General features: G+C 38.6%; 1 protein-coding gene and 1 long non-coding RNA gene across 4 annotated transcripts in view; one reads left to right on the plus strand and one right to left on the minus strand.

Annotated features, from left to right (window-relative positions):
- The window catches only part of CNTNAP2 (contactin associated protein 2), a 2,034,882-nt gene that overhangs the window by 472,283 nt on the left and 1,544,353 nt on the right, over positions 1–18,246 (minus strand). The gene's annotated exons all lie outside the window — the stretch shown is intronic.
- Positions 234–17,821, plus strand: LOC111090207. 3 transcript variants are annotated; one of them, XR_005371183.1, is made up of 5 exons: positions 234–434; positions 5,937–6,095; positions 9,263–9,441; positions 11,758–11,914; positions 17,712–17,821. It is a non-coding gene; the product is annotated as an uncharacterized LOC111090207 (long non-coding RNA). The 3 variants fall into 3 exon arrangements; XR_005371182.1 differs by lacking the exon at positions 17,712–17,821 and adding an exon at positions 12,285–12,766; XR_005371181.1 differs by lacking the exons at positions 11,758–11,914; positions 17,712–17,821 and adding an exon at positions 11,154–11,287.

Raw genomic sequence — 18,246 nt, forward strand, 5'->3', positions numbered from 1 at the left:
TTTGAGGCTGAACTACTCCATCCTGAGCAACTTCTTATGTAAGGCTACCTCTCAACTCCTCTCCTTAGTCATACAGACTTAATAAAGAACTATACTTCTGGAAATGATAACAAATCATAAATTGTCAGTATGCATAATTATGGTCCCAAAAGATGCACGATATAGCAAATGTATTTGTGGCTTTAAGTGGCTGCCATCAAGTTGCCTTGGATACAGTGTGAGCCAAACAGACAGGAATGCTGGGAGTACAGTTGCAACTGGTACAAATGACTCTTTACTGGAATTGGTGCTCAAATTGAAAATACCACAAAGGAGGATGAGGCAGGGAAGATTCACGCTATGCCAAAAGTAACTTTTTTTTTTTTTTTTTAATGGAAAGCCTTGGTTGGGAATTCATTCTGATTACATGAAACTCATCCGATTACTTGATTCAGGTAAATTTCTTGCTTTCAAGTTTCCCTAGTTCCATTTTAAATCTACGGTAGTCATCACAGCTAGGCGTGGCATTCCCATGGTTTGCCAGGTAATATTTTTTTCTTTTTTTTTTCCTTTTAAAAAATTTTAAAAATAGCTTTATTGAGATATAATTCACATGCCAAAACATGATTTAAAGTATATAATTCAGTGGATTTTAATATATTCACAGAGTTGTGTGGCCATTGCAATTTTGTTGTATTTTTTTCTTTTCAGATTTTTTACTTAAATTCTAGTTAACATACAGTTCAATACTGGTTTCAGTGATACAATGGAATATTACTCAGCTATTAGAAATGACAAATACCCACCATTTGCTTCAACTTGGATGGAACTGGAGGGTATTATGCCGAGTGAAGTAAGTCAGTCGGAGAAGGACAAACATTTTATGTTCTCATTCATTTGGGGGATATTAATAATAGTGAAAGGGAATATAAGGGAAGGGAGAAGAAATGTGTGGGAAATATCAGAAAGGGAGACAGAAGGTAATATTTTTTTCTAATGGTGGGTAGCCCAAAAGGATGGTGCCAATTTCCAAATTTGCCTTGAAGTGGTTTGCTGAAAGACAGTCTCTCTGTATCTGCATTCCCACAGAGTTCCATACTGGATACCTCCTATCCTTCATGTTTTAATTTATATGCTACTTTTTGAAATTTCTTCTGGATTCTGTCGACTGGGCCAGGTGTCTCAGTCATGGCCTCCCTTGGTATTTGGGAAATTCATCTCTTATTGTACCTGTGATGTTATAATGTACCTGCTGCTTTAATTGTCTTGTTGTCCCAAGTGGAATGCAAACTCTCGATGTTGGTGGCTAAGCCTTGGTCAGTTTGTATCATCAGCCTTTGTGAAGGATGAAGTCAGCATATGGTAGCCACTCGGTAGGTTTGCTGAATGCCCTAAGCAAATGAACAACCATGGATTCTCATCTATAATCTTATTTTGTATTCATTTATGCATGGTTTCTCTGTCCCTTTACACTATGAAGCATATAAAGGTATGGGGTAGATCTTATATATCTTCACATCCTTTACAGCCTCTACTATAAAGTAGATGCCTAAGTATTGGCTGAAAGAATGGGCTGATGACTCAGTAGTCACTGTTGTGTTGGAAAGGCACTGGTCTAAATTCAAAAGGCTGTATTTCTGGTCCCTGCTCTGACAGAAACTCTCTGTCTTTGGGATTAAAAATTCAGTTCTTTCTTGCAGAACAGGGCTTTTTTGATTAGATGAGGTGCAAATCCTTTTTTTATTTTTAATTTCTTTTTGTTGGAGTTCAATTTGCCAACATATAGCATAACACTCAGTGCTCATCCCATCAAATGCCCCCCTCAGTGCCTGTCACCCAGTCACCCCCACCCCCTTCCCACCTCCCTTTCCACCACCCCTTGTTCCTTTCCCAGTTAGGAGTCTCTCATGTTCTGTCTCCCTCTCTGATATTTCCCACTCATTTTCTGTTAGAGGAAGCGTGGTTGACAGAGAAGGGAACATATAAGGGTAGCTAGTGGGTGATGTTAAGGTAGAGTTCAGATTAACAGACTAGTGAAAACAGTTGTGATCAGCATTCTCTGCCTGAGAGAAATCTACAAGGAAGCAAGCAATGGGTCCCTCACAGACTCTTACCCCAAATTGACCCTTGAAATTCTGTCATCATCTTAAAGATGGTTTGATTCTAGAGATAAATACAGGGTTTTCATTCAGGATGAGTATATGAACTTTATATTCTTATGGAAAGTTCTCAAGTATTAAAGCCGCCTTATGGCAACTTAAAAATAAATCCAATTTGCTTTATATATATTATATACCTGCATACATATTTGAATATATATTTATTTTTAAAGATTTTATTTATTTACTTATGAGAGACATAGAGAGAGAGACAGAGACAAAGGCAGAGGGAGAAGCAGACTCCCTACAGGAAGCCTGATGTGGGACTCGATGCCAGGACCCTGGGATTGCTGAGCCGAAGGCAGACACTCAACCACTAAGCCACCCAGGCATCCCTAATATATATTTATTATATTCAAATATATAGTTTGGAATATGTAGAGAGAGATAAACTTTTATTGTCTAATGTACAAAGTTTATCTTAATAATTATGTTATAACCATTACTATAGGCAATGTTTGCCATCTACTTTTACTTTTCATGATTTCCATTTAAACTTACTTTATTCTTGATAATAAACCCTTTTGTATTAAGACGTTCTGTTAATACAGTGAAACCAGCCATCAAACCAAGATAAGATTGAAAGAGTTTAGACTTTACCATGTGGAAGCCCATTATCAAGAATGATATCAAGAAAGACAGCAAGATAATGATATCTGAACTCTAAAAGTGTATTTTTTTTTTAAATTGGCATTAAGACAAGTCATCTTAGAATATCTTATCCTCTGTTTTCAAATAGCTCCCTGGAGAAAATAAATATTACCTTCTTAGGAGAAATCTTCCAGACCTGCATTGTTGGCTGCGATGCAGAAACTGTGACTTTTTTTTTTTAATCATCTCTTGATCTTGTCAGCACATCATTAATTTGCTATTAAACTACCTGCTTTACGAAGTTTATTTTGTAGCACGGCATGGTTCTTTCTCTCTTTAGTGATCTCATGAGACAACAAATTACTATGTAAGATAACGAATTACTAGAACTTGGCAGATATAATATTTCTGTTGTTTTCCCTGCTTCCATTGAGATGCTGTCAATCCCTAACAGTGTTATCAACAGATGGCTAATTGTTACAAAGCTATGTATTGTTAATGCAGAAACTTGCCTACTTCTTGGTAACATATGGTTTTAAAAATAATCTTATAGCATTTCTAAACCCAGGACCACTTCTAAAACTTCTAATTTGTGATTTTACATTTTGTTTTATACTCTATTCAGGAATGAAATTTGGTTTTTGAAGAGAGAAGTTGGATGCAACCCCATGTAGCAGTTTTCTAGCGTTGCCATAACAAATGACCTAAGTTGCCTGGGTGGTTTAGAATAACAAAAGTTTATTTGCTCCTTATTCTGGGGTCAAAAGTCTGAAATCAAGGTGTCAGCAGGGCCATGCTTTGTCTGAATGCTCTAGGGGAGAGTCTTTCCTTGCCTTTCTTTCCTCCTGGTGGGTACAAGCAATCCTTGGTGATCCTTGTCTTATAGCCACGATGCTCTGCTCTCTGCCTTTGTCCTCACATAATTGTTCTCCCAGAGCGTCTGTCTGAATTTCCCTCTTGTAAGGACACCAGTCACGGGGTCAGGCCCATCCTGTTCCAGAATGACCTCAACTTGACTTGATTACATCTGCAATTTTCAAATAAAGTCACATTCACAGGTTCCAGGGATGTGGAGTTCAACATATCTTTTTAGGGAGATGCAATTTAACCTATACAACCAGGAACTTGTTAAAAATATCTCAATAATATCTAGTGTTTTTTTTGTTTTTTTGTTTTTTTGTTTTTGTTTTTTTTTGTTTTTGGTAGAGCTCTTAGGCTCTAAGGAAACAAAAGCATCAACAATAGAAAGCCCAACCTTTCCATGTTGGAAGTATTTTCACTTTGATTAATGTCTATTCTTTGTCCTTGAGAGCAATACCTTGTCCAGTTCAACATATGTGGGTCAGGAATGAGTGCAAAGCTGATGTTTTCAAATATTATATTGTGTAGTTAGAACTGGAAAGATTTCTCAGAGTACCATCTCTGAAGGGATTTAGTATTGTCCATGTCCTTGTGCTGACTTGTGTGACTTAAATGTTAATAACAGGTACAATAACTGCCTGCAACAGCAAGTCTCTCTTGCTCAAGTATAATTTGTATGAGAGATGTACATTAATGTTAAGGATTCACGAATTTTTCTAGTGCTTTATCTGGCTTAACAAAGTTTTATTGCATTGTGTCGGAGTTCTATGTCTGAGCTTTAGCTTCTAAATGAGAGGTGGGCTTTAGCTTCTAGAGGCAGATATCCATGGCAATCCTTAGCATTCCTGCTCTCAATTAACATCAAGCATCAATAGAAAGCAGACCTCCTTTCCATAATGTCAAATTCTTGGCTATTTGTTGTCTAGCAAATCCAAATCTTACAAAACCAGCTCTGCCCAATAATCTAGTTGCCATAGCCATCAGGTTCCTTTAGATAAAAGAATTGGTGAGAATTTTGAGTCACAGACTAACTTTGTGAAAATGTGAAAGAAAGATTGTCAAATTGAGTGCACAGCATTTGGAACCTTTTGCAAACAGCAATGTAACATGCAACATTCAGGTGTTCAGGTACCTGGATCTATAACCTTAAAGGATAATAGCAAGAATCCATTTTAAGAGTGAAATTCAAAAATAAAATTAACACTGATCTTATACAGAAAGAGATGTAATAATCCCGTATAGTAGAAATAAAATTACTCAGTTTAGCTCATGTCAAAAAATATAGGAAACATCCTTCTTGACCTTTACGTATTTTTATTATGGCTGCAGGCTTTAAGTGAATTAACCAAGATAAAGAGTGATGACAAATATACTAAACCATTCAGTGAGTCCTCCGGTTGGCCAACCACTTTTGAAGTCCTTCTTAGAAGGGAGATCCTCAAGGAGTTGGTCTGGCCTAAATCCCAGGCCTTGGCTTTTTTTTTTTTTTTTTTTTTTAAGGTATTCAGGTGATTCAAATATGAAGTAAAGGTTAAGAGCCATGTCTAAACAGGAGGTAGCAGAGTGGGCCATGTCTAAACAGGAGGGAGCAGAGTGGGCCAGTTGAGGAATGGAGACATGTGCCATGTTGTGCCTTGATGTATCAAGAAAAGCACTTATCTTGATGATCCAGGTGGTTTCTTGGACCTAAAACTATCAAGCAGAGTTTAGATATTGGGGCAGATAAAGCAATTCTTTATTTAGGTCAGGAGAGCCTCTCCCCGGGAATTTAGATTGGAGAGCCAGTTTCATTCCTGTGGCAGCTTCAGAATCCATGTGGAAATAGTCAGGCCTTTGTTAGAAAAGGAACATGTTCAAATCAACATGGGAAGAACTGCTTTTCAAACATCCAGAGACCCAATCAGTGGGTCATCACCAGACTATAAGTGTTAAGATTTTTGGAGGGCTAGGCATTGGTAGAAATTTCATTTTTTTATACTTTTCTTTCCAGGGAAGGTCAGGTCATGCAGCAATAGAAAAGGAGGTGGTAAAAGAGGATTTTTACATTGTACTTTGAATAGTTAATGTTAATCGAAGCCAAAAAGGACATAAAAGCTTTAAGCAAGCAACTTTTGGGGAGAAGCATTAAGCAAAGATGCTAATGAGAACTTTAAAATCCTCAGTTTTGGAAGGAACAGGCACCCGGCAGCATGGTGGATTTTGAAGGAAGAGTTCTTCCACTTATGTTCAGGTTTATAAGCCACGAAGGGATACAAATGGGCCTAGACCAGTCAGCCTCCAGGGCAGTTGAAAGCCAGAAGATTTTCTCTTTCTCCCACTGTTTTTAGTTCATTTCTTTTCCCCCAGACTCAGTCAAGTCTATACCAGGACCTGCACCTGCCAACAAGAATGTAAGTCTGTCTACATCACTCTCTACTACAGTGTGTCTTAATAGCAATATGATGTGAGCCACATACGCAATCTATGGTTCTCCAGCAGTCACATTACAAAAGCAAAAAGATACAGGTAAATTTTTAAAAAATTAATTTTAATTTTTTCCTTAACCTCATGTATTCAAAATGACTTAGCAACATGTATCCAATGTAAACAATTAATGAACCATTTAAGGTCCTCTTTTTTTTGGACGACTGAAATCTTGTATATACTTTATACTTAGCATATTTCTTAATTTGGCCCTTTCGTTTTTAATGGGAAAGAGTTAATACTTAGATTCCATACAATTTACAGTTGAAAAGGTAGATTCATATACCAGTGTGGTTTCAAATAAACTTAAAAGTCTTCCAATAAGTGAACTGAGTGTCAATTTTAATTAATTAATTAGTTAATTAATTATTTTCTCTTGTTTTTAAAGATTTATTAATTTATTTTAGAGAGAGAGAGAGGGAGCAAGTGAGTGTGAGCTGGGGTGGGGGAAGGGAGAAGGAGAGAATCTCAAGTAGATTCTGACTCGAGGCTTGATCTCATGGCCCTGAGATCACAACCTAAGATGAAAGAGTCAGATGCTCAACCAACTGAGCTACCCGGACGCCCACAGAGTATCAGTTTTTAAATTTAAATTTAAATTAATTAAAATAAAATAAAATAAAAAAATAATTCCTTTGTCACAACAAGCACATTTTGAGTAGTCAAAGTTACATGTGGCGAGCAGCTACCGTATTGGACTCCTAGGCGGTAACTGTCAAGATGGTACTGTGTATCTGGTCCTGAGAGCATAACAACTTAACACAGGAGCAGCTGGGCATTTTTAAATTTTCTAAATGTTGAGGGTATGCAGTCAGTGCTATGACCCTTTTATGTGTCTTATTAAAAAGCAGGACTTTAAGGGGCTATCTTCCTAGAGAAACACAACCTAACTGAAGTTTTGATTTCTATTTGACCCTTGTGTCTCTTTTTCAGTTGGTTTCACACTGAGGGTACAGAGTAGTATGATGAATTATCAACCTCTAAATCCTTATAAAGTTAAAAAAATACACTACAGCTTCTGCTTTCAAAAAACAAGTAATCTTCAATACATTTACCATTTCTCTGCACATGTAATTTATACTGTTAGGCTTCAAGGCAAAATGGGGCAACCCTTCTTCATTCATACTCCACTTTCTCTCAGTAAAAGGAATTATATTCATATTTTATGAATCGTAAACATAAGAATTAGTGGGTAAAATAGCCAAATTGATCTGGGGGGTAGGGATTCAAGCTGTCAACACATAAACATCTTGCATAGTGTGTGTAATGGATCTAATATTACCTTTGATTTTCCATTTGCTCTGAATTTCAACTGCCATTTGCAAAACAGTAAGTCACTTCTTCTTCAAGACTGTTTTAGATTTTCCAAAAGTAGTACCCATGGTCTTATAATAGGATTACTAAAACTTTGCAACTCAATCACTTGTAAGCATAAATGTGTTCAATAGTATCATGGTAAAATGTATAGGGAACAGTGTTTTGAGCCACTGGTATCTGGAAGCACTTTGTATAACCAGATGCTTAATCCATGCGTATCTGAATTAACCATAAAATAGAAATAGAAAGACATATTCAAAGAGCTAAAGCTTAGTATTTATAGACCACCAACTCAAACCAATAGCTCGTATAGCATGTTAAACTTTATGGCAACAGATCCATCCAGAAAAAAATCATATTAGATTGCAGATCATGGAACTATTGTGCCGAACCAGTTCTGAGTGCTCACAGTGCAAAGCAGCTTAATTAACACTCTTCAAGGGGAAATACCACATATACTGAAGCTTCTAATTTGGATTCCACTACTTTAGAATTTGTGAAAATTCAGAGGAGGATTGGGTCGAATTTTACTTGAGATTTGTTAAGAGAATAAATAAGCAGGATTTTAAAAGCAGTGGTTAAGCTACTCAAGAAAACAAGCTATTGTTAAGGATTTAAAGCACATTACTTTCTGGTAATGTACAAATGAGTTGTCTCTATGCTTTAAAATAGGCCCTTTAAGACATTTCCTTAGTAACAGTTCTCATCATGTTTTTGAATTAAGCCTACAGTTGAAGTCCACAAACCCGCATTTCTTTCAAAATAGTACTTTGGCGGTTCCTAATTTAGACTTGCCTTCCTCCCCAATTAATCTTCACTAGTGAGTTATGATTGAATATAAATGGAGAATGACAGTTCTAGAAAGTGGCAGTGCTGCTCAGGTACTTCAAAAAAATAAGTGACATTAGTGGACAAGGAATGGAAAGAAAAGGCAAGGTGTCTCAGCCTTACCACCATCTGTGGCTCATAAAGGCACTTTAATGACAAGTCCTTTCTTCCTGGAGAATTTAAATGTGACACATGAAGTACAATGCTCCATCTGTAGCCAACTTTTTATTTTTTCCTGGTTCTACTTGAATGTCAGCATAAAGTGATGATAGGTGGAAGAGGAAAAGGAAAATAAAAGCAGAAAGAAGATGACAGCAGCAAATCCCAGTCTCATGATTTAGCACCCCCAATGCCTACATTTCAATAAAAAATTACTCATCATACCAAGACCCAGGAAGATCTCAAAACACATGAAAAAAAATCAATGAATGGGAACACTGAGATGGGCAGAGATGTTAGAATTATCTGGAAAGGATTTTAAAGCAGCCATTCTAAAAATGCTTCAATGAGCAATTACAAACATGCTTGAAATCAATGGACAATAGAAAGTCTTGGGGAACCTGGTGGCTCAGTCGGGTAAGCATCTGTTGTCTGCTCAGGTCATGATCCTGGGGTCCCGGGATTGAGCCCCATGTCAGGCTCCCTGCTCAGGGGGGAGTCTGCTTCTCCCTGTCCCTCTGCCCCTGTCCCCGCTCATTCTCTCTCTCTCTCACTCTCTTTTTTTCAAATCAATCAATCTTAAAAAGAAAAAGAAAACAGAGTCTCAGCAAAAACAAAAACGAAAAAAACAAACCAAGAATTAAAAGTGTAATCCATAAGAAAGCCATTATGCAGGCTACTCACTCTCAATATTAGAGCATTAAAATTTTAATGTATCTGGCATTCTGTTAAGAGGCAATAGTAAGACAACTTTTAGAGAAAGAAGTGTAGTTATGTGTTCTGTTCCATCTAATGATGTTGCAAAATTGCTCACAGAGTGAGGAGTCATAACTTTTCAAAACATCTCAATAAATGTTTGAAATGACACAGAACATTTCTCATTCATACCTTCTTTGTAATTTCAGTTTGCAAATGGGAAGAAGACATAGATACTGATAAGAAGACACCAGTTACTGGTGTGAAAGACAATAGGTAAGGTTGTGGGGACAGAACCCTGAGAACTGGTGACCAGTGTGGACAGCACTACTCTGTTGCATTAGCTAATTGAGCTGGTTCAGCCACTGGATTCCAACCTGCTAACCAGGTGAGTTTCTACATGCATTTCTTCACCCTGGAGTTCTTGGCATTAGCAAAGACTGAAACAAAAGATCAAGATAAAGATCTTGACGTGGACTTTTCAAGAAACCCTGCTTTAGGCCCCCAATCAGGATCCAAGGTACCTCCACTATGCGCATTTGCAGTCATGCTACACCAAGGAAGACAGCGATTGATCATTTCAACGTTGAAGATACTATTTTCAGGAAAGGCTTAAAGTGTCCTTGGTACACTCTCTTAGAAAGCCAGGGAAATCTTATATTACTTTTGAAGGATTTTTGTTAAAAAGCAATGGAAAACAGAAATATTTCTTTATGTTTAAGTAAGGATTAATTTTTATTTTTATTTTTTATTTTTTTTAATTTTTATTTATTTATGATAGTCACAGAGAGAGGGAGAGAGAGAGAGAGAGAGAGAGAGGCAGAGACATAGGCAGAGGGAGAAGCAGGCTCCATGCACCGGGAGCCCGATGTGGGATTCGATCCCAGGTCTCCAGAATTGCGCCCTGGGCCAAAGGCAGGCGCCAAACCGTTGCGCCACCCAGGGATCCCAATTTTGATTTAAAAAAAAAAATATTTTACTTAGTTATTCATACCAGACACAGACATAGGCAGAGGGAGAAGCAGGCTTCATGCAGGGAGGCTGATGCAGGACTCGATCCTAGGACCCTAGGATCACAACCTGAGCCAAAGGCAGATGCCCAACCACTGAGCCACCCAGGTATCCCTTCAATGGTCTTAAAATGTTGCCTCCATCTAGAAAATAGTCTTCCTCAGCATTACCTAATGATTCAGTTATTACCGCAGGGCAAAGTGCCCTGTTGGTTTGATTGTGAAAGTCTTAATCATCGACTCTTCAGTTTTTTGTTTAGGTCCCTGTAAACTGCATGTCCACTGCAAGGCCAAACATGCCCACAGCCAAAGTGTTTGAGTAAAGTGATGACATAACACCTCATTTGCCCTCCTGGCAATGCATATGACCTTCTAATAGAAAGGGGAGGATGGAGGTCCAGAGAGTACAGGTGTGCAAGGGTAGAGAGTAGCTTGCTCAAGAATTGCCCATGCTGACCAAACGGGAGAGAGAAGTACATTTCCTTGGATGTTTCTATTGTGCATCTAGGTGTCCCGTAGATCCTTATCAAAACAAAGATGATTCACTCCAAATTCTCTGGCCCTAATTGATAATGCTGCTGGGTAGGACATTCACCTAATGGCAAGATGGTCTTGGGAGGGGACAAAAGGGAACACAATCTTGATTCCTGTTGAGCAAAACAAAGAATAGAAGAAGAGTCCAGTGAAGCAGATTATATTCTTTCAAAGTTTAAATTCCTTAGTGTTACCTCAAAGATGATTAATTTGTTTTCCTGCTATAAACACTGGTGCTGAAAAATCAAATTACTCAATCTGTTGGTATATTAACATTCATAATTGTGTTTATTGAAACACATGGTCATTTACTTGATGAAAATGTAATATTGGCTTTGAGATATTTTCATCTGTGCAGATTGTCATAATAATCTGACTACATTATAGTAATGGTCACTTTACAAAAATGCAAGTTATAAAATGGCAACAGAATGTTGCTGTTTTATGCCATTTTTTTCAGTAGAATCTCAATGATACACTAAATCAATCATATTTACTATACTTTGAGGAGAAATTTTACTGAACAATTATCATCCTGATTTAATGTACTTTTCAGAAGATTTAGCCGGAGCCTGACATGACGGATGTGATTCACAAACTCTACTATGAAGATGTGTGAGGCTGTTTTCATTCTGATTGTGTTCCTCTTGAAATAGAACAAAATTAAAATTTCTTCCAAACTGGCAACAATACAGTTATTCATTGAAAGGTTTAGTGTTTTGTGTATGAATCATGAATCCTTAAATTCTATGAGTTTGTGTTCCTGGGTACTTAAAGCTCTATGTTTTGATGATTTGGAACCATTTGGGGAAATTAAATATTCAATTATGTATTCTTACCATTAAATAAAGTTTGAGGCCCAGATGCCTTTTAGAATCCAGACAGGGCAAATTTTCAGCAGGAAAGATATTTGAAATGGAATGGAAATACTGAAGCATAAATATAAAAAATAGTTTAAAATTGCTAAAACCATTCTCTTTCTTGGACGTGAGTATACCTATGGCAGTTACAAACTTCAAGGTAACACTATTATTAGTAGAGATATTGCCCTCTGTCCATCTGATAACTGATGCTACTATCGTGTGTATCTGTAACAAGTTGTCTTTATCAAAATTGTACTCAAGATCTAATTGCTTCTGTTTGTTTTCTTCCTCATGGAGGAGAGGGAAAATGCCCTCTCCTAATTACAGGATTGCCACATACTAGCTGCATGACCCGCTGTTTGTTATTTCACCTGGGTGAAAATTTCTTATCAGTAAAATGGGAATAGTCATATAACCACCTCTCATGCTTGTGAACAGCTAATGAGCTCTGCAGGTAAAACGCCAAGCAAGATGTGTGGTGCATGTGAAGTGAGAAAGAAGTGTTTCTTTTCAGTAATAATCAAGGATTCGTGGTAGGTCTGATCCACGTTGGTTGTGTATTATAATTTTTAATTTCAGAATTACTGTCTGATTTCTGATCTAAAATAACCCGTTTTGTTAAATATGTGATGTTTTAATGGTATAAAGGTCGTTGGTTTTAAAAAGGCAGTACCCATCATTATATGGATTAGTAAGAATTTTCTTTATGTTGTCACTGAAGCAAAAAACTTGAAAGTGCACGATTAATCAACACAGAAAAAATCCATTTATACCTCATATTTATTTATGTATGAATACTTCTCTTGTATTCTTCAACATTTCAGATGATTTGAAACACTCTTACTTCAATTTGAGTCGCTCCCATTTGGGACTTCCTCAGTCTCCAACCAAAACCAGGATGATGGCATCTGGTGAAATGCAGGAATAGTTTTAGATGAATTCTTCCAGTTGCATGATGGTTTTTCCCTAAAGTGACCACCATGAACTAACTCTGCCCACATGTCTGGGACCACCCATTCCAATCCTTGAGCAGTGCTTGCATATCCTGTTCCTCATGTTGAAGAGCGAAGAATGTTCATTGCTTTGCAAGATAGGGAGTATAGAACTTTTCTGTCACACACACACAGTCTACGGAAGTTACCACGCTTTGCCCTGAATTGTTAATTGCTTTTGTGCACCGTGTGGCACTAGCCATCTGGGAGATCTCTTTATGACTGAGCTCTCAGCTTCTTTCCCTCACAGTGGGTGCTTGTGAAGCTTTATCTGGTCAGTTCTTACAGGAAGGACATGCCTTATACTCTGACAAATGGCTGAATAAAAAAACAGGAGTTCTGCCAAAGGCTAATATTATCTGTTGACAATTATTTCTTTCAGCATTGTCAAAGATCCAGCTATTCAAAAATAGTAAAAAAAAAAAAAAAAAAAACCCAACCTTTTCTGTTATCATTATATAAACTCAGAAAGCGAAGCAAAGAAATAAGACAATTTTTTAGACAATTGGGCAAGAACAATGGCTTCAATTCTTCAATTTGCCTGCTTGCCTTGGTTGTGTAAGACCTTACTTGGAGGTGGGAGGATTGTAAATGGAAATTTACTAAGGTTTTATATTATATTGATTACTTTTAAAAGTAGTATTTTTAGGGGGCAATTTTCTCAAGAAATCTTTGCTGAAGGCTTAATTGAATTTGAAGCCTTAGGCAGTGCTATATTTATTTATTATACTGTGAGTTCACCTAGACTACACTTGAAAAACTTTGCAAGTAATTTTCTTGAGTTTAAGCCTCTGATAGTCATGGGGTTCATGAAGTCATGGGGCTTAAATCCTGACTGGATACTGGAGAACACTTAGGATTCTTCCTTCCGATCATCCAAGGCAAGAACATCCTGGACAAAGTCCTGGAGATCTATCTGAACGCCTCTTCTCTCTTCCTGTTCTCTGTTCTCACTCATCACTACTCTCCTGGGTTATAGCTGTCATCTGATCCTCATTCCATTCATCTTTTCCACTGTGATCAGAGTGATTTTCCTTAAACACAAATTAGCCCATATTCCTTTCTTACGTAAAATCCCTCAGTTCTTTACAAGAACTTTCAGGATGAAGTTCCAGACTCTTTAGCCTAACACACAAAGCCTTTGTGTAAGACCCGTGTATTACATTTTCCCTCCTCCCTGCTCTACCATCTAAACACTTTTCTCAAGAGCTATATGGAAATGCTTATAGTAAGTCAGATACTCCCTACCTTTATTTTTTATATTTTTTAAAAGATTTTATTTATTCATTCATGAAAGACACACACACACACACACACACACACACACACACAGAGAGAGAGAGAGAGGCAGAGACATAGGCAGAGGGAGAAGCCGGTTCCCTTAGAGGAGCCTTATGTTAGACTCGATCCCAGGACTCCGGGGATCATGTCCTGGGCTGAAGGCAGATGCTCAACCGCTGAGCCACCCAGGTGCCCACTCCCTGCCTTAGATAGGCTCCTTCCAGCTCCCTAGACTAGTGGGTCTCAACAGCAAGGAAGGATGCATTCCAGGGGATATTTGGCAATGTCAGGAGGCTTTTTGGCAGTCACACTGACATTTCATGAGCAGAGGCCAGGGATGTTAATAACATCCTAAAATGACAGCATAGAGCCTCACAACAAAGAGCTATCCCATCCAGAATGCCAAGGATGAGAAACCCTGCCCTAGACCAACCTTTATGTTTTTTACCCATTTTCTCCCACTCATTAAGACTCCCCTCAGGAGTCTCTAAAAATAATCATTTTGATCCCCCCTTCCATCCTTTATAAGTGCCCTGGAAACCCCACTGCCACCATTCCCACCAGAGCTACTGCTCTCATCTTCTTTCCTCTCCTACAGATTCAAGAATATTTTGGAATACAATCTTTAGAAACTATTACGTACTCAACAAATGTTTATTGATTACACAGATGAATAAAGATAATTAAGGCAAACTGACCTATCCATGAGAGTCAATGACAAAGTGAAGAGGTGGTAACAGGTGTAAGGCCCTTTGGGGTATGTTTACTGATTTCTGCAATGCTTCTGAGTGAGAGCGGTACTTTCATCTGTTTAGAAATTCACAGAGGAAAATTAAGATGTTGTGAAAATAAGTTAATTTTGGAGTGCTATGTACTGGTTTTCCTACAGTTTCTATTTTCTATGTGGACAACAAGACAGCTATGTGAATAATAGACAGCTTCAAGTGTAAGCAATGGGCCCTGCTTCATCCAAGACTAAATATCACTATTCATTTATTTACCATGAGAACCTGAATCTGCCAGGGACCCTGCTGCTATTGGAATGTAACAATGAGCAAAGAGCCCTATGCCTGCCCTCATGAAGCTACAGTCTAGTGGGAATGGCACAAAAAAAAAATCTAGTAATGTCATAAACATAGAATTGCGAACAGTGATAATTCCATGTAGAGAAGGAAAGGCATTGGGAGATCTTCTCTAAGACTTGGGAGGGGGCAACTGACCTACTAGAGAGTCAGCAGAGTCTTCCCTGAAGGTACTACTTTGGGGCTGATTTCAGGCTGGGGAAGGAGGTGCAAGGTGAGGAAGGGATTGAACAAGCAGGAGAAGAGTATGCACCAAAGCTGAGGCAGGAGCAGATCTGGCATGTTCCAGGAACGGAGAGAAGACCAGTGGCTACAATAGTGGAGGAAGGGTGTGGAGTGGGAAGGCAGGTGGGGCCTTTGAGGGAATGTTCAGTGTAGACTTTGGGCTAAAAGCATCTAGGGGGAACCTTTATGTGTACAGTCCTTCCTACTACAGAAGTTCAAAGTAATGTCATTTGAGGTATACCTTGTAAAAATAAACATAAAAATAGCTATTGGAATGATTAAGTCTTCTTCCCAGATTGCTCTTTAGATTGGACTATTTCGTAATTGTGTGAGTTTGCTGGGACTACTGTAACAGATTTCCATAAACCTGGTAGTTGAAAGCCATAGAGATGTGTTCTCTCTCGGCTCTGGAGGCTAGAAATCAGAAATCAAGGTGCCAGTAGGGCTGCATTCCCTCTGAAGACACTGGGGGAAAGTGTTCCTTGCCTCGTCTAACTTTTGGTGGCTCCTGGCGTTCTTTAGATCTTCTTGTGGTCTTCTTCTCAACGTCTTTATATGCCATGTCTCCCTCTCCTTTTTCTTATAATGATAGCAGTCTTTGGATTTAGGGTGGACTCTGAATGCAGGAAAATCTCATCCCAAGATCCCTGACTTAATTGCATTTGCAAAAACCCTATTTCCACATTCACAGGTACTGAGCTTTAAGACTTAGACCTATCTTTCTAGCGGCCATAATTCAAGCTATATAAAACAATGTTAATATTAAAATATTAAAAACAGGTTATTGGACTTGGAAGTTACAGCTATCTTCTTTCTTACAGTATTCACATCAATTTTTCACATCCATTCACAACCACTAAACAGAATAGCAGCTACTGAGGCAAGCATTAGACTGGCTGGTTGTGAGATGTGGGTCTCATCCTGGTCGGGCCACTATATGGTATATGGGCTCTTAGAATGAGGAGTTACACTTGATCTGTCCCTGTTATACCTCTAAACACTTCTTCTATGACTCTCTAACATCATGACTCTAGTTCTGCTCATTTCTCCTAGCCCATGCTGGCTTTAGGGTCTCTTGTCGTCCTGGTCTAAAATATTTGCAATCTTCCCTCTGAGTCAATGAGAACACATCTCTAGTAGGGTCCTCCCTCACCCCAATAGCTGGATGCCTACAGCATGTCCTGGCTGATCAGTTCTAGACTGTGGCTTGCCAAATCCATGAATAGAGACAAATAATTGGGGAACGAAACAGTATGGTATATGGGGTAAGTCTTTTCTTGTCCTCATTAGAGGATCAAGCCTCAGGTGAAGTTAGTTTGATACGTAAAGTTAAAGAAACATGAATTAGTTAGGGTTGTGAGCAAGCAGAGAGCTAGGTCTCTGATTCAGCTAAATTACAATGAAAACAAGCACCTCTGTAGAGTTCAAGATAAACATAGCTCAACAACACTAAGATGTTGTTGAAATAAGCTAAAACCCTTACTAACTAGACAGCAGCATTTTTATTAGCCGGGGTCTGGTATAACATAACATAGATACAGACACAAAACAGAGCATGAGGAATGCCTATTATACTTGTCATAAAAAGTATTTAGAATTCCAACTACTGGTGATGTTAGGTTTTCTATTGAAAGTGATCATCTCTCCCTGTGTCTGTGCTTGAGTTCATGCAGTCATCAAACTGCTGGAGTTTAATGAGGCCCTCACAGGTGGGAGATGGGTCCTTTCAGCCACTGTAGGGGCCTATGAAAGACCCAGAAATATTAATCTGGCAGTGTACCAAAGGGAAAGAAATAATTGAAAAAGAGGCACAAAGGGAGAAAAAAGACAACTTTTAAAAAGTTGAATTCTGGCAGAATTATGAGGATATTTTCACAACACTCAATATATTTTTAGATGGCTTCCTTCATAGACCCCAACACAAAAATGCATCACAGAAAAGTACAAAAGAGCAATAGTCCTTTTTATGAGATTCTGTTCATAGAAAAAGAAAAAGAAGATTTAGCCAGCAGCACAAATTTGTTCCACCTAGCTCTAAATGGAAATCACTTTCAAAGCAGTTATGGAAAAATTTAGCCAGGTTCCCAAACAATATAACATGTTCAGTGCAAAGGCTGATTCACAGAGCTTCTGCTAGCAAATCATTCTTGTTGCACTAAGAGGGGGCAGGGGTATTGTTCCTGTTAGAGGAAAGCCAGGGAAGAAGGACATGACAGCTGGTAGAAGAGTTAAAGAGACTTGATTTATAGATTATATTGACTTGCTATGTGAATGGAAAGAGCAATCCACAGTCAATCTTTCAATTTTTCCTTTGAAGCATCATTCAGATATGGGCCTTCTTCCCCATGATGTCTGACTGTGTCTCTACACAGTCCCTTACTTCTTGTACACCTGCATTGCCACCAGAGCCCCTAGCTCCCCAGCTGGGGTATCAGACACTTATGTGGTGCCTTAACACAAATCCCGTCTCCCTCTGTGCTCTCCACATCGCACAGGACTGGCAGTGTGGGAACATGTTTCCCCAAGTCCCTTGATGCCAGAGTTCCACTTTAGATGCCACTAGCAAGAAGCCCCTGTGTGAGATCTGAAGGGTGGGAAAGAGATATATGTATGGGCAGTGGTCTGTAGATGTGTGGGTTTGGGACATGCAAGATTTTGTCATATCCTTTAGAAGTCCCCTTGAGGATGCTGCAGCCAGCTGGGACCACAGGTGGATGTTTCCTGCAATTCCTGGCATGGGGGACAGTGTCTAATTCCATGGCGACCGGTGGAGAAGCTAAGAGACAGTAGTGGTGAGTTATATCAGACTTCCCACCATTTTTCTAAGCATCTAATACCCTACATTAAGTGCCTTTCTCCTTGGAATATGCAGAGTAGATTCTATTTTTCTGACAGATTCAGCTGTTTCCTGATGTCGATTCTCCAGTGCTCAGAAATTACTTAGCACAGCTCCCTGTTTCACAGATAGGGTCCAGGGAGACTAAGTGACTTGCTCAAGGTTGCTCAGCCAGTTAATTAAACAACCAAACCAAGAATCTCTAGAAACTTCCAGGCTGGCACTGATTTCTTCTGTACCATATGTTCTGGATTTGAAGACCATCTCCTAACATTCTTACACCCTTTGATGAACCTCATTTCATCATGTCTGATGTGAGCAGTTAGATCTGTTTTGTGAAAAGCTAAGATACATACCACCACATCCACAG

This window comes from Canis lupus, chromosome 16, assembly GCF_011100685.1.
Source record: "Canis lupus familiaris isolate Mischka breed German Shepherd chromosome 16, alternate assembly UU_Cfam_GSD_1.0, whole genome shotgun sequence".
NCBI classification, from domain to species: Eukaryota; Metazoa; Chordata; class Mammalia; order Carnivora; family Canidae; genus Canis; species Canis lupus.